The sequence below is a fragment of the Trichosurus vulpecula genome, chromosome 7 (genome assembly GCF_011100635.1).
Source record: "Trichosurus vulpecula isolate mTriVul1 chromosome 7, mTriVul1.pri, whole genome shotgun sequence".
Classification (NCBI taxonomy): Eukaryota; Metazoa; Chordata; class Mammalia; order Diprotodontia; family Phalangeridae; genus Trichosurus; species Trichosurus vulpecula.
In genome coordinates this window covers 172300542-172317371 of record NC_050579.1, presented here as the reverse complement: position 1 = coordinate 172317371, position 16830 = coordinate 172300542, and positions in this window count along the sequence as shown.

The window sequence follows — 16830 nt, the reverse complement described above, 5'->3', positions numbered from 1 at the left end:
AACAATACTTGTGGGGGACCTCAATCTCCTCCTCTCTGAACTTGATCAATTTAACCTAAAAAATAAACAAGAAAGAAGTTAAGGAGTTGAACAGAATTTTAGAAAAGGCGGATATGATAGACCTCTGGAGAAAACTAAATGGGAATATACTTTTGTCTCAGCAGTATATAGCACATACTCAAATTGACCATTTACTAGGGCATAAAAACCTCACAATCCAGTACAGAAAGAGTCAATGCATCCTTTTTAGATCATAATACAATAAAAATTATTTGTAATAAAGGACCATGGAAAGGTAAACTGAAAATTAATTGGAGACTAAATAATCTAATACTAAAGAATGAGTGGGCCAAAGAACAAATCATAGAAACAATTAATAATTTCATTCAATGGAATGACAATAATGAGATAACATATCATATTATATTGATATTATTTCATTGTCTAAATTACCTTTCAACAAAATATTTTTCTTGGTTATCACTTTTAATTGTCTTTTGTTTTCTTTTTTTTAACTTCAGCTGAAGAATGATAGATTTTGCTCCAGTCCCTTTTGTAATTCTATTTGTATCTTTGCCTTTCAAGTGTGTTTCCTATACATGAAAATATAATGTTCAATTCAGTTTTCTGATTCATACTGCTATCATCTGCTCTTATATGGGTAAGTTCATCCAAGTCACATTCACAGTCATAATCATTATTTCTCCCTAGACATTATTCTTATACTTCTCTTTCTTTGTTTCCAACCTCCTGAGAGGATGGAGAAGGAAGAAAAGGAAGAAGAAAAGCAGGAGGAAAAGGAGGAGGAAGAGGAGGAGGAGTAGAAATGTGCTGAGCACCCATGCTGTAGATTCAGGGCAAACTACTTCTGCTTCCCTGTACCTCTTCTTGTTTCCTCACTCAGGTTCTTATCCTTTTGAAAATTTCCTTTTAAAATCTTTTTATAATCTACCCTGCATAGTTGGAAGGTTTTTTGATCAGTCTTAATCCACCTTCCCTCTTATTCACCCCTTTTATCTATTACCTTTCCTTCCTGTTTTCTTGTTGGATGAAATGTACTTCTACATCCAACTTTGCGTATATGTTGCCATCTTTTGCACAGCTTAAATTAGAACTAGCCTGATCTCCTACCCCTACCTCTATATTCTTCCACTTAAACATTCAATTAAGCTAGATAAATCCCTCTATCCTTTCCCTCTTCTTCCCCCTAGATTATTCCTTTCTCTTTCATTTTTTCTTCTTTTAAGATAATTAAAATGTAACAAAATTACTCCTAATGCTTCTATCTTATTAGACTCCCTCTATAACTCTTGATGATTATAGAGTTTTGAGGAGGCATGTATGATTCTCCCATATTAGAAGGTAAATAAATAGTCTCTATTTAGCACCTTATGACTACACATTTTCTCCTTTTTATGCTTCTCTTAAATCCTATCTTTGTTTGACCAAGAATGCCCAGAAGTCTTCTATTCAATTAAAGGTCCATTTTCCCCATAAGATTATATTCAGATTTTTAAAAGGGGGGGGGGAAAGATTATAATCAGATCTGCTGGAGAAGTTATTCTCAGTTGTAAGCCTATATCTTTTGCCTTTGGAAATATCATATCTCATACTCTCTGGTTTTTAATAGTGTTGACTGTTAAATTTTGTGTAATCCTGACTATTATTCCTTGGTACTTGAATTCTTTCTTTCTAGCTGTATGTAGTAGTTTTTCTTCAACTTGGAAGCTCTAGCTTGTGGCTGTAATATTCCTGGGAGTTTTCAATTGGTTGTCTCTTTTAAAAGATGACCAGTAGATTCTTTTTATTTTCCTTTATCCTCTCATTCTAAGAGATCTAGACAATTTTATTTTATGATTTCTTGAAATTATACATACATATACACATATATATGCAGCTTATATCTATGTATCCATAACTACATAGAGATATATTTTGGTCATGGATATTCTTCCCTGGCTTCTTCCTTCACCCATAGCTTCTGCTTCCCTCCTCAGTTTATGCTGGATCTATGAACCAGCTCCAGACTGTGAGCAACAAAGTTCCCAGTTGCTACCCATGTCTTCTCCCTGCATGTGGTAAAGTCTTTCTGTGATGGCTTTATACTACCCCACACAGGGTGGATGTTTTTGTCCTACAAGATCACTTCAGTCCTAAAACTCATACTTCATCATTACTCTCTGTCCCAGGGACCCTCCCTCTGATTAGAGGGTGGAGAGCTCCTCTGAGAATCTCCATTTAAAGAGAGGAATTAGGTCACCCAACTCTTCATTTTCCGCTTAGCTACATTCCTCTTGATTTTTATATGATGGTTGTGCATTGGGTACCTTCCTTTTCCCCCACCCCTTTTTAGTTTCTTTTCTTTATTGTCTTCCTCCATTAGTTTATTAGCTCTATAATGGCAAGGATTATCTTTCTTTTCTGTATTTGTATTCCCAAAGCTTACCACAGTGCCTGGCACAAATAGGCACTTAATAAATATTTATTGATTGAGTGGATCCGGGGCCTCTTCTTGCCCTCCTTTGTTTCCTGCATTGGCTCCAGTCTTATGTATTACTGACTATACCCTCTTCCACAGTGTCTAAAAAAATACCTCTGTCTCCCTGTTCCAAGCCAGGAATGACTCACTTTGATTTCTTTTTTTTTTTTTATTTTCTAACCAAGACTTGATCTATGACTTTTTCTATGTCTTTTTGGAGGAGAACTGGGCCATACTCCTACTATTCTTTCATTTTTGTTTATCCTCTGCATGCAACCATGGTTCAAATGTATTTTTACAACTGGTCTTTGGAGTTATCTTCCATTTATAAGAAAAGTGAAAGTTTCATTACTATTGTCATATCTGGCTTTTGACTGAAAATATCCAGTTTGTTATTCACAAGACTTAGCTATTAATAATATTTACCTCCTTCTAAAAAATCAGATTCATTTTCAAAAAAATATGGTTAAGTAATGATTCAATCAACAAACATTTACTAAGAACCTACTAAGTATATAAAATACATAAGTATATAAAGATTTTTTTAAAAGACCATTCCTGGCCTTGTAGGTATTAGAGACATCTTGGGTGGGGGTAAATGTCAAAGGGTATAGAGGAGGAGATAGAATCAAGGAGAAGCTAATTGCTTAGTTTAGCGAAAATGTAAAGTATAAGAAAATTATAACGTGATAAAGGATAGGAAAGGTAGACTGAATATAGAGTGCGTAAGGCCTCGACAGCCATACCAAACTGTTTTAACGTTTTTTCAAAGTATCAGTAAAGAGTGAACGAAGGATTTTTTCCCTTTCTTTTTTCTTTTTTTTTCTTTTTCTTTTTTTTAAGGCTGCTAGGTGATACAACAGATAGAATACTAAACTTTGAGTCAGGAGAGCTTGAATTCAAATCCTGACTCAGACCCTTACCATGTGACCCTGGGCAAGTCACTTAGAAGCTCTCAGCCTCATATTCCTCATTTGCAAAATGTGAAAATAGTAATAATACATAGCTTCTAGGTTTATTATGAAGATCAAATAAGTTACCATATATGAAGAATTTTACAAACTTTAAAACACTATATAAATGCTAGTGTAACAATGATTACCTTTGCCCTCTCCTTACCCCTCACTGCCTGAAGGTCAGGTACGCCATATTTTACTCCTCCCTCAGGGTTGTCCAGTCCCTTTAAAAAAGTCTGGGAGTGTGCAGTCTCTCTGCCATTGGCTCAGACACCCACAGATAGCATCTTCCCAATTTCAGGGTCTTCTGCACCCAGTTCTCTATAAGAACTTAACAGATTAGCCTTTATTTTACAGGGATATAAAAAATAATGATAAAAACACAGCCTCCCCGCCAAAACCTGGGGGCAGGGATGGTGTTAGTGGATGAGATGATTCCATAATATATTACTTTAGTCTCTTGGAAAGGAAGAGGAATTAGGTTGAAAACTCAATTCCATTCATGTACAGCACAGTTCCACATGGTTTCAAGTCCAAAGTCTTTAGGCTCTAGGGTCATGTTGTAGACAGTATTCCATTTCCTCATGAATGGGACCATACATGACTTCTAACCTCCTTCATATTGGTTAGATCTTATATGGAACAGACTGAATTTGGGAGAGATGTGGAATGCTGTTCACGTCACTGAATACTACGAATGGCATAGAGATTATCAATATTTTACCAAATGTTTATCTTCTATAATTTTCATATATCTTCCTGAAAAGATGGATAAATAGATGTGGCATATGAAATATCAGTAGCATGTTGTTGTCTGACTCTTCCTGGTGGACCATAGCATGCCAATGCTGTATATGGGGTTTTCTTGGCAAAAATACCATGGTGGTTTCTAATTTCCTTTTCCAATGGATTAAGTAGTAAATAGAGGTTAAGTGATTTGCCAAAGATCACACAGCTAGTAAGTGTCTGAAGCTAGATTTGAACTCAGGTCTTCCTGACTACAGGCCCAGCACTCTGTTCACTGAGCCACCGAATTGCATAGTTTCATGCAAAATACCTTGAAATGTACACTCCTAAAAGTTAATGAATAATTTCCATTCCTCAATGGTGTCTGATGTAGCAATTGTTTTCACTTGTCAGCATGAAGCTGTTTTCAGTTATTTGGAATATTCTAAAAATCTCCTGTTAATAATTTAAACTTCATAAATAAAATAAATCCCTAAGTATATAACCTTTTCCCCCATCCTTTTACATGGAAATTTGGGTAAGGACCATTTAATTATTTTGATCAAGGGCCTGTATGTCTTTGACCTTCCTCTGATCACCTGTTCCTTACTTTAGAAGGAGTGCAGGATATTTACCTATCTAGAAATAGCTGGGTACATGAGCAAGAATGTGTCTTTAAGGGAAGCTCTGTCACAGGGAGGCACTTAACAGTTTCTTCTTCAAATGAACTTTATAAAGTTGGATCACCTAGATAACTTTCAAAACTTTATTTTGTAAATAAGCAAAACAATAACTTGAAAACATTATACTTTACTTCTAAAATTATATAATTATATGATGTTGTATATGCTCCCCATGAGGCATAGTGTTTTTGTTTCTTGTAGGGCAGTTTAAGTGAACAATTATTTATCATGTGCCTACTATATTCTGAGTGTTATGCAAAGGGCCAGGTGAGAAGATTAAATAAGCCATAGTACTTTGTGTCATGGGACTGATGATCTGATATATGGGTCTAATATGGCACATAGCTATACTAAAAATTGGAACATGATAAAAGCAAGAGACGGTAAACATAAAGGGTTATATGATGTCCAAGGGAAATTAAAAGATCATTTATAATTGGGGGAGAGAATGAGGAATCAGAGATATAGAATCAGAAATTTTAGAATTAGAAGTAACTTGAATGTCTGGTTGAAGCCCCTAGAATTCCCGAGGTAGATCTGAGACCTAGAAAGGTTAAATGATTTACCCAATGTCAGGTAGTAGCTGGCAAAACCAAGATATACACCAATTTTCTAATTTCAAATCCAGTGCTTTATCAACCCCATGCAAGGAGTTCTTACATTAAAATTTAGTTTCTTTTAATTTTCCATACATAAATCCCACTGAGATTTTTGTGATGAGGACTTGTTCAAAAGTAACTTTGTAATAAATAGAATGTAGTGTAAAACCTTGATTGTTCCTTTTCTGTTTAGTGATATGTCACCTCTGGCAACCAAGATGTAGATTGAAGGGTATATCCACAAGCAGCATAGCCACATTTTTGAATACTATTGTTATGTGATTTAATAAAGCCTCCATTTTGGTCAGCTCTCCTTAAAATGATTTTTTTGGGGGGATGCATATCAGAGAATTTTATCTAGCTCAACCAGTTTCTTGGGATTGTGATGTAACATGACTTTGCATCTCCAAGCAAGCCAAAGTCTATGCTCGCGCGTTATGAACCCATATCCTATTAATATATTTAGTCCCAACATATGCTATATTACAATCCTTCACTGCCTCTACTTCATCTTTTACTAAAGCATATCAAGAGCTTGTAGATTTTCTGAAAGCATGCCTCTCAAAAGCACCATAGTAAATATTCAGATTTAAATTTCACAAACAGAACGAACAGCTAGGTGAGGGCTCTGCAATTGGTTCGGCTCTAAAGTTTTAACACTTTCTTAAATGGTGTCTGGAATCACCTTGTACATGAAATTGAGTGAAACATGTCCATGTGCATTTTGATTGAATTGTGCTATTTGACAACTTAATACACTAAATAGAAGGACCTAGTTAGTGACTTTCAATATCACTAAATATTATAAAAATGAAATAATCATGTAATATAAATTTATCTATGACATACAGGTAATGAATTGCTGCCAAACAAACACAGCAAAATTATACTACTCCCTATTATATTTAAATCATTCAGATATTATCCTTTGTTTAGACTTTAGATGACTACTGTAACACTTTTCAGCATCAAAGATATGTAATATAGATTCTTCAATAAGATGACTTATGTGTATTTGGGTGCTTAATCCCTGTTTCCCTCAGTTTCTTCATCTGAAAAATGGGAATAATAATAATACCCACTTTCTAGGACAGTTGGGTGGTACAGTGGATAGAACACCGGGCCTGGAATCATGAAGACCTGAGTTCAAATATAGTCTAAGACACTTAATAGAGATGTGACCTTGGCAAGCCACTTAATCTCTATTTGCCTCAGTTCCTCAACTGAAAATGAGGATAATAACAGCACCGATCACACTGGTTTATTGTGAGGATCAAATATAGATAATATTTGTAAAGTGCTTAGCATAGTGACTGGCACATAATAGACACTATATAAATGCTTTACTCTCTTCCCTTGCGAAGATGTAATGAGATTATATTTGCAATGTGCTTTGCAAATCTTAAAGCACCATATAAATGCTGTAATGATGATGATGATGATGATGATGATGATGATTGTATCTTGTTCTGGGTCCCCCGATGATCTCCCCAGCTTCTAGTCAGTTTAATAAGTGGGTGTATAAGTAGCCAACATAGACTGGGGATAGCAGAAAGTAAGATTGCAAAGGGGAACCTAGAAGTTATGTATAAACCATCTCAAAGATCAAAGGAACACAATTTACAAATTGTGTTGTATACCAACCAGCAACCATGTCTTGGTAATATGTACTGAATCAAGGGAAGCCATCTGAGTAAGCTTTGCTTTCAGGGATTTTTGGTCTTCTAGTATATAAATTTCAAACAAGTTCTGGACATCTGCAGTAAGGCTAGCAGAACACCAAATGGTGTTGATAACTCTGAAAGGATATAGATATGTTAACTTTAAAGTTTTAACTATAACTTTGAGATGATTTGGTTATGTTAATGAACTAACCCCAAGGTAGCACAGATCAGAGTTAGGCTGTTCCCCTTTAAAACCATAAAAATGAGACTTCAAACTAATGCCCCCCCAAACCTCACTACTGCCCCCAGCCCTTTTTCTTCTTTATTGGGTCCATGCTTCCAAGTGTTCCCCATTCTAATCCATGATTACACAAATGATTCTCTCTGTACCTCCCCCCCAACCCATCCTCTTCCCTTTTGCCCTGCCTCCCTTTACCACCCCATTTCTATCCCCACACCATCTACCTCTGTATCCTTTGGAAGTTTATCTCTGTGTTTTCTGTGTCATTTTCTTCTATGCCCTCTGTGCCTTATTAAAATATGATTGAAGCATTATTCCCCACACCATTGCATGGGGTCTTTTCTGGTGAGTACCCAAAGAACAAGTATGCCTACTCCATTTTATAATTCCATCAATTAATTATCAACTCGATGATGATGATGTTCAGGATTTGAGGACTTACAAGACAAACTAGAACATGTATTGAACGCTATTTTGTCTTTACCTACATATATTTTCCTAAAAGGTGTAGTTTTTGTAAGGTATAAGGAGCACTACTAAGATGATTTCCTGCCACTATAATTGATATCATTAGGGGCTGCATCCTACAAGGACTTGAGTGAAAATGGGTATTCCTTGGAATTGCTAAGTTGATCAAGTGTAAAAGAGTCCCTCCCAGCATGAACTAACAACAGTATAATAGTTATATTCCTCTAGGCACTGCAGCTTGCTGAGATGAATTCTCAATATATTTCTGTATCCACTAGTAGAACCCAAATGGCTGCCAAAAAAGGTACCCCAATGCTGATCTCAAGGTTATGTTAGCTAGCAGGCACCAATTTTCCATACATGTATACTGTATTCTTAAAGACTACTGTTTTTGTTCCTCATCATCTTATTTTTATTCCTGTTAATATTGAGGGCAATTTGAGATCTCAAAGCTATAGGCTGCAGTGATTTCTATGATGGGGTTCTGTCCAGAGTAGCTGCTTCGAATAGACTGCCACATGCCGTCTTGCTCATCCTTTGCATGTTTACTGAAATCCAACACAACAGGGTTTGAATTGAATTTTATTTTACTATGAGTTGTTAACAATGAAAGATTATGGCTTCAGTTTAATATTGTCATCTGAAAATTAAGACAGCAATAAAGCTCAATCTGTACAGTTATTCCCTAGGAATGAGTAAATTTGTTGGTTACTATGTCCTCACAAAAGTGAAATTAATATAGCTATTGCAAAAGATATTCAAGCTGGATAATTTCTGATACCTTCCAAAAGCCTTGAGTTTCACCTGTAAAATTAGACCTAGATTCCATCAACATATCAAACTGTCTTAATTTTTTTAGAAGAAATGACTTTTTAACAATTTAGATAACTAAAATAAAGGAAAGTCTAGATGACTAACTGCAAAAATAATTCAAACTAAAATTTAAAAATAATTAATATTAGACATGAAAGAAAGAATTTAAAAAAAAAATAACAATGACTGGAAGCATGGGGAAACCTCTCATGGGTAAACAAACTAGCAAGGAAATATAAAGATATTTACAGGAACTCTTGCGTGTAGGCAGCTGCTAAAAATAAGAAAATCTGTCCGTGGGGAAATTTTGCATTTCAGCATCATCAGACACTCTTAAATGTATTGATATTTGGCTACTCTTACTCCAAAGATTCTAAGCTAGTGTGAGAGTTCACAGGAAGCAACAATCTTGGGGAACAAAACATTTCCTAAAAATAATGAATGAGATATATTTAAGTAGCTTTCACTGCAAAATTTGCAACAGATCATTTTATTTCCAGACCTTTGCCAATGAAATGAATCTTTTGATTTTGATTTTGAATTCTTAGCTAAATAAAATTCCCTTTCTAATGGAGACCAAAAAAAAAGAGCATTCTACTTGGGAAATTCGACCTATGTAGGTATAGCCCTATGGAAATACTCTAAAATTTTTGGCAATCTTCCCTTAAAATCTTAATCTTTGGGAAAACAGATCAGCTTAAGAAAAAATGTCTGGCAAAGTTATCTGAATGCATGTGTTATTAAAATGTTTTCATATTCATGTTAGTTCCTTTATAGCTAATGTTTTATTAGGGCATAATTGTTGAGAATACTCAATTTAAACATAAAACTTAACTTTCAAAAAGGTGTATCATCTTTCTGAATTATAAGTACAACATAAGTGTATGCTCATGATGAGAACAGAATATATTATTAATTAATGCTTAGTATATTAAATTTAACATATTGTACAGATAATCTTTGTGGAGCTTTATTAAAATTTCAGTACTTTGATTTAGGAATCATAAAAATAATGGGACTTGAGAAGTCATTCAAAGTCACTCATTCATTCATTATAGAAATATTTATTTAGTGTTTGCTATGTGCAATGCAGTGAACTAGATACTATTGGGGGTGCAAAGGTAAATTAGACAAAATTTCTTCCCAAGGGGTCTTAAAATCTACTTGGAAAAGAAAATGACTTCCAGCTTCTGACACAAAGATACCAGAGAATAAGGAATGACTTAGGTGATGTTGCCAAAAAATATACATAATTGACTTCATGATCAAGATTCCTCACCAGCACAACCCTTGCTTCACCTGACTGTGAATACATAGGCCTTTTATATCTCTATCAGAAAGTACTGAAAAGAGATAAATTCTCCTTCTCCCAGATACACACCCCCTTAACGGCACTCTCTTCCTCCCCTCCCCCCTCCCCACTATAGTGCTTGCTGGCTAACTTTTCTTGTTCTACCCTTCCTAGTCCAGACCTTTAGGATCCCTGTTAGATTTTTGCTAAGAATTCAGCCATACTCCTGGACCTTTTATATGCAGACAAGGGTAATTAAAGTCCAGAAGGGGCTTTGCCCCAACCCCTTACAGCTATAAAAGAAGGAAGAATGTGATAATTACAATAACAGAAGTACAAATGAAAATGGTAAAAAAAAAAAAAAAAAAAAAGGAACTTCAGGATTGGATGCTTCTTGAAAACTTATTTGAATTTGTGCCATAATGGATTAAGTTCTGGATTTTGACTCAGAAAGACCTGAGTTCAAATCTTATATCCCAAGCTTAGCGGTCTAGTTATCAGTTATTTACCTTCTCTCAGCTTCAGCTTCCCGAACTATTATAATACTACTTACTTTATAGGATTGATAATATGTATAAAGGGACTTTGAAAAAACTTGAAAGTACCATACGATTAGCTGGCTATTCTGGTGACTGGTAAGGTAGTATTTGAGTTATACCTTGAAGATAATTAGGATCTTAGCAGATGGGAAAGGTAGAAAAGGACGTTTCTGGTTCTAGCAATGATATAAGCAAAAAGCATAGCAAATGTGTGTGTGTGTGTGTGTGTGTGTGTGTGTGTGTGTGTGTATGGCCACAGTGGTAGTGGGGAATCAATCACAGGACCAAAACTTTAGAATACAAACAGAGTTTAGAGGCTCTTGGTCCATGCTGCATCTGTTAATTTTGAACATTCCCCCAAAGTTCTGTCCTGGGCTCTCTTCTGTTTTGTCTCTATATTCTCTCTTTTGGTGATCTCATTAGATGCCATGTCTTTTCAGATGGCTCTGCATATGAAACCTTCTGGCCCGTTTGCTATTTTTTTTCTACATAGGATGCTGTAATGGTAATGTAAATTTGAAGATCATCCCATCCATTAATAGGCCCATGTGACTTGCTTAAGTCACATAGAAGCCTAAGTGGAGTAAAGCCTGTGGTGGGAAGAGCTTACTGAAAGGGTGGAACAGGAAGGGGTGGAGCAGAAAGGAGAAGTTGGTCAGAGCAGTTAGAGCTGAGGGAGAGAGAGGAAGCAGGCAAGCAGCTAGCTGTGAGTTTTTGTTTGTGGGAAGGCCCAAGCAGGGGGAATGCTTTGGGATGGCAGTGCCTCCTGCATTGTTATTGTGTATAAATTTCTTTGTTGGTATGATGGATTTGGTTTTCCGGTGTTAGGATTTGGCTTTCTGGTTTTCGAATAAATATTTTGGTTCTCTCTTCCATATAGAGAGTCTGTTATGTTTTGCAATTCAGAACTATACCAGCATATGCATAGTCACTGTCGTGCTATGAATCGTTGGCAATACAGATGCTCCATGTCCCACCTCTGTGCCTTTGCAATATCCTATATATTTTCAAATATTCTCCTCCTTTCCTCTGCTTTTTAGAATTCTCAGATTTCTTTAAGATTTACCTCAAATACCATCTTCTTCAGGAGGCCTCCTCTAGTGCCTCTCAGCTATTGCTGCCTTTTCCTCTAATATTATGATGTATATACTTTGTATGTATCTTGTATATACCTCTCTATATAGTATATATTGTCTTCTCTGTTAAAATGTAAGCTCCTTGAGGTCAAGGACTATTATGTCTATTTTTTGGTGGGGGTGTATATGAAGGATTGACAGCATTTTTCATTATAAGTCCTTTTTGAAATTATCTTGGTTCGCTCTATTGTTTAGAATAGCTAAGTCATTCACAGTTGATCATCATATAATATTGCTGTTACCGCGTACGTATTCTCCTGGTTCTATTCACTTCACTTTGCATCAGGTCATATATCTTACCAGGATTTTCTGAAAGCATCCTGGTCATCATTTCTTATGGCATAATAGTATTCTATCACAATCATATACTGTAACTTATTCAGCCATTCCCTAATTGATAGGCATTCCTTCAATTTCAAACTTTTTGACACCATAAAAAGAACTACTATAAATAGGTCTGTAAATGTAGGTCCTTTTCCTTTTTCTTTGCTCTCTTTGGGATACAGACCTAGTAGTGGTATTGCTGGGTCAAAGGGTATGCATAGTTTTATAGCCTTTTGGGCATAGTTCAAAATTGCTCTCTGGAATAGTCAAATCAGTTCATAACTCCATCAATGGTGTATTAGTGTCCCATTTTTTTTTTCCATATCATCACCAGTATTTGTAATTCCCCTTTCCTGTCACATTAGCCAGTCTGATAGATATAAGGTGGTACCTCAGAGTTGTTTTATTAGCATTTCTCTAACAAATAGTGATTTACAGCATTTTTTCATATGACTAGATGGCTTTGATTTCTTCATCAGAAAACTGCCTCTTCATAGCCTTTTACTACTTATCAATTGAGGATGATTCATATTCTTATAATTTAATTTGTTTCTCTCTTTTTGAAAAATAACACCTTAAGCTTATTGTAAAACTTTTCCCAGTTTCCTGCTTTCCTTCTAATCTCAGCTATATTGGTTTTGTTTGTCTAAAACCTTTTTAATTTAATGTAATTAAAATTATCCATTTTACTTGCCATAACATTCTTTATCTCTTGTTTGCTCCTAAATTCTTCCTTTCTCCATAGATCTGAGAGATGGATCTGACAGACCCATGCTCCTTTAATTTTCTAATTATATGACCATTTATATCTAAATCATGTACCATTTTGACCTTATCTTGGTAAACAATGTGAGATGTTTATCTATGCCTAGTTTCGGCCAAATCACTTTCCAGTTTTCCCAGGACGTTTTCTCAAAAATGAGTTCTTGTCCCAGAAGCATGGATCTTTGAATTTATCAAACAAGACATTACAATACTATGGTCATTTACTCCTGCATATTGTATATATAATCTATTCCACTGATCCACCACTCTATTTCTCAGTTAGCACCATGTTGTTTGGGTGACTACTAGTTTGTAATACACTTTGAAATCTGTTACTGCTAGGCCACAAACACACACACACACACACACACACACACACACACACACACACACAGAGTTATTGATTCTCTTAATATTCTTGACCTTTTGTTTTTCTAGATAATTTTTCTTATCTTATTTACCCCAATAAAATAATTGTTGGTAGTTTGATTGGTATGGCACTGAATAGCTAAATTGATTTTGGTAGAATTGTCATTTTTATTATGTTGATTCAACCTGCCCATGAACAATTAATATTTCTCCAGTTGTTTAGATCTGACTTTGTTTATGTGAAAAATGTTTTATACTCTTATTCATATAGTTCCTGGGTTTGTCTTGGCAGGTAGACTCCCAAGTATTTTATATTGTCTATAATTATTTTAAATGGAATAACTCTTTTTATCACTTCCCCCTGGACTTTTTTGGTAATAAATAGAAATGCTGATGACTTATATGGATTTATTTTATATCCTGTGTGTTGGTGGGCAAAATGGGCTCCTTAGCACTTAGTTCAGCAGGTGCCCTTGAAGAGTTTGGCTTTTGTTTTGAGTAATTCAGTGTATTTCATTGGGTCTTGCTGAGTGCTAAGCCCCAGGACCCAAACCCCTATTAGATGTGGAACCTATGTGGGTGTGGATTGGTGACTGGGGTGGGGCCCAAGGTGGGGCTGGCTAAGGGGAAGTGCTAACACCAGAGCCATGCCCTATTAGGTGTTAACCTAATCTATGTGGATGTGAACCTCTCGGGGTCTTAGGGGTCTTAGGGGGAGAGGCCGGCTCAAGAGCCAATCATTGGAGCCTGGGCTCTGCTCATTCAGATGGCATTTAATGACATCTGAAGCCCTGTGGGTGGGGAGGACAGAGCCATTTGTACAGAGCCCTCGAGATGGTATTGATGAGGAGACTCTGGGCAGCTGTAGCTAAGGAGCCCTCCAGCTTGTAAACCTGGATGCTGAGACTTTGTTGAACTCTGGTAACTATGTATTGGGATTTGAATCAGACAAGGACTGTCTGTTGATGTTTGTAATTTGTTTGTATTTTGTTCTAAAGTTCGGGATGCTGGCTTTTTCCTCTGAACTAAGTGAATGATATTTGTATGCTGAATTAAAGTAAGCTTGTCAACCCCTTCACCTTGCTTTCCTTAGTTAAGCAGATCAAAAGAACCAGTGCTGTTGGCAGCTTTCTGGGTGCTGGCTGTGGGTGGATCTTACACCCCCACAGAAGCTGCTAGCCGGATTGTTGAAACATCCTGCAACTTTACTGAAGTTGTTATTTGTTTTAACTAGCTTTTAGCTGCTTCTCTAGTATTCTCTAAGTATACCATCATATTGTTCAAAAGAGTGATAGTTTTATTTCCTCATTATCCATTCTAATTCCTTCAATTTCTTTTTCTTGTATTATTGTTATAGATAGCATTTCTAGTACAATATTGAATAATAGTGGTGATAATGGGCATCCTTGCTTCATCCCTGATTCTATTGGGAAGCTTCTTGCTTATCCCCATTATAGATAATGCTTGCTGATGGTTGTAGATGAATATTACTTATCATTTTAAGATAAGTTCCATTTCTCCCTATTCTTTCTAGTGTTTTTAATAGAAATGGATGTCGTACTTTGTCAAAGCTTCTTTTTTTCTGCCTCTATTGAGATAATCATATGATTTCTATTGGTTTCGGTATTGTCAATTTTGCTGCTAGTTTTCCTGATATTGAACCAGCCTTACATTCCTGGCATAAATCCCACCTGGTCATATGAACTTTATGATATATTGCTCTAACCTCCTTGCTAGTATCTTTTCCTTTAAAAATATTTACATCACTATTCATTGGGAAATTGGCCTATAGTTTTCTTTCTGTTTTTCTTCTTCCTAGTTTAGGTTTCAGCACCATACTTTTGTCATAAAAGGAATTTGGTAGGACTCCTAATTACTTGGTAGAATTCACTTGTGAATCCATTTGGTCCTGTAGATTCCTTTTTTTTAGAGAGTTCATTAGTAGCTTGTTTAATTTCTTTTTCTAAGATTGGCTTATGAAAATATGTATTTCTTCTTCCATTAATCTGGGCAAGCATTTGGTTGTGAGGTTCTTAATACCTAATAAAAGGTCAATTTTTGTGAAGGCGCCAGTTTTATCCACAAGTCTATCATATCCAAATTCTGTTCATCTATTTGATTTCTTCCTTTTTTCTTTTATGGTTAGATTTATCTAGTTCTAAGAGGGGAAATTTGAGGTTCCTCCACTAATAGAGTTTTACTTTTTATTTTTTCCTATAACTCATTTTACTTTTCCTTTAAGAATTTGGATGCTATGCCATTTGGTGCATATATATTTATTATTAATATTTGTTGTCTATCATTCCTTTTAGCAAAATGTCACTTCCCTGATTATCTCTTTTATTCAGGTCCATTTTTGCTTTTGCTTTGTCTGAGATCATTATTCTTACCTCTTTTATTTAACCCCAGCTAAAGCATAATACCTTCTCTTTCAGTCCTTTGTTTTTTACTCTGTGTGTCTCTGTTTCAAGTGTGTTTCTTGTAAATGACATATTGTTGGATTCTGGTTTTTAATAGATTCTACTATTTGCTTTGATTTTATGGGTAAGTTTATCTCATTTGCATTTGCCTTATATTTGCCGTGTATTTCCCTCCATCCTGTCTTTCCCTATTTATCCTTCTAGCTCTCTCTCTTTTTACCCTGTTCCTCCTCATAAGGCTATTTTGCTTCTGACCATTGCATCCCTTGATCTGCCCTCCCTTCTATCAATTCCCTTCACCCCAACTTCTCTTATATTCTTCCACTTATACTTCCTTGTAGGGTAAGGTAGATTTGTATACCCAATTGAGGATAAATGTTATTTCCTCTTTGGACCAATTCTGATGGGAGTAAGGTTCAAGTGGTGTCTACCATCCCTTATTTCCTCCTCCACTGCAAAAGCTCTTCCTTTCATGCCTCTTTCAGTGAGAAAATTTTTCCCCTTCTTTCTCTCTGTTTCCCTTTCTCCCAATGCATCTTTCTTTTTTGCCCCTTAATTTTATTTTTTAAAATCATCCCATAGTAGTCAACTCAGATTCATGCACTCTATGTATACTCCTTTTAATCATCCTAAAAATGATAAAGTTCTTAAGAGTTAAAATTTTCATATTCTCATACTGAGAAATAAACAGTTTAACCTTTATTGAATTCCTTATAATTTCTCTTTCATGTTTACCTTTTTATGCTTCTCTTGAGTTTTGTATTTCAAAGTCATATTTCTATTCACCTCTGGTATTTTCACCAGGAATACTTGAAAGTTCTCTATTTCATTAAATATCCATTTTCCCTTGAAGGATTTTACTCAATTTTTCTTGAGTAGGTTATTCTTCATTGTAATCCTAGTTTCTTTGCCTTCCAGAATATCATATTCCAAGCTTATAATCCTTTGATATGGAAGCTTCTAAATCTGGTGTAATACTTACTGTGGCTCTATGATATTTGAATTGTTTCTTTCTGGGGGCTAGCAATATCTTCTCCTTAACCCAGGAGCTCTGTAATTTGACTATAACATTATTTTGGAGTTTTCATTTTGAGTTCTTTTTTAGGAGGTGATCGGGTGATTCTTTCAATTTTGATTTTACCCTATGGTTCTAAATAATCAGGACAGTTTTCTTTGATAGTTTCTTGAAATATGATGTCCAGCCTATTTTTTTTAAACATGCTTTCAGATAGTCCATTTATTCTGAAATTATCTCCCTTGTTCTATTTTCCATGTCGGTTGTTTTTCCAATGAAATGTTTCACATTATTTTCCATTTCTTTTATTCATTTGCCTTTGTTTTATTTTTTCTTGCTGTC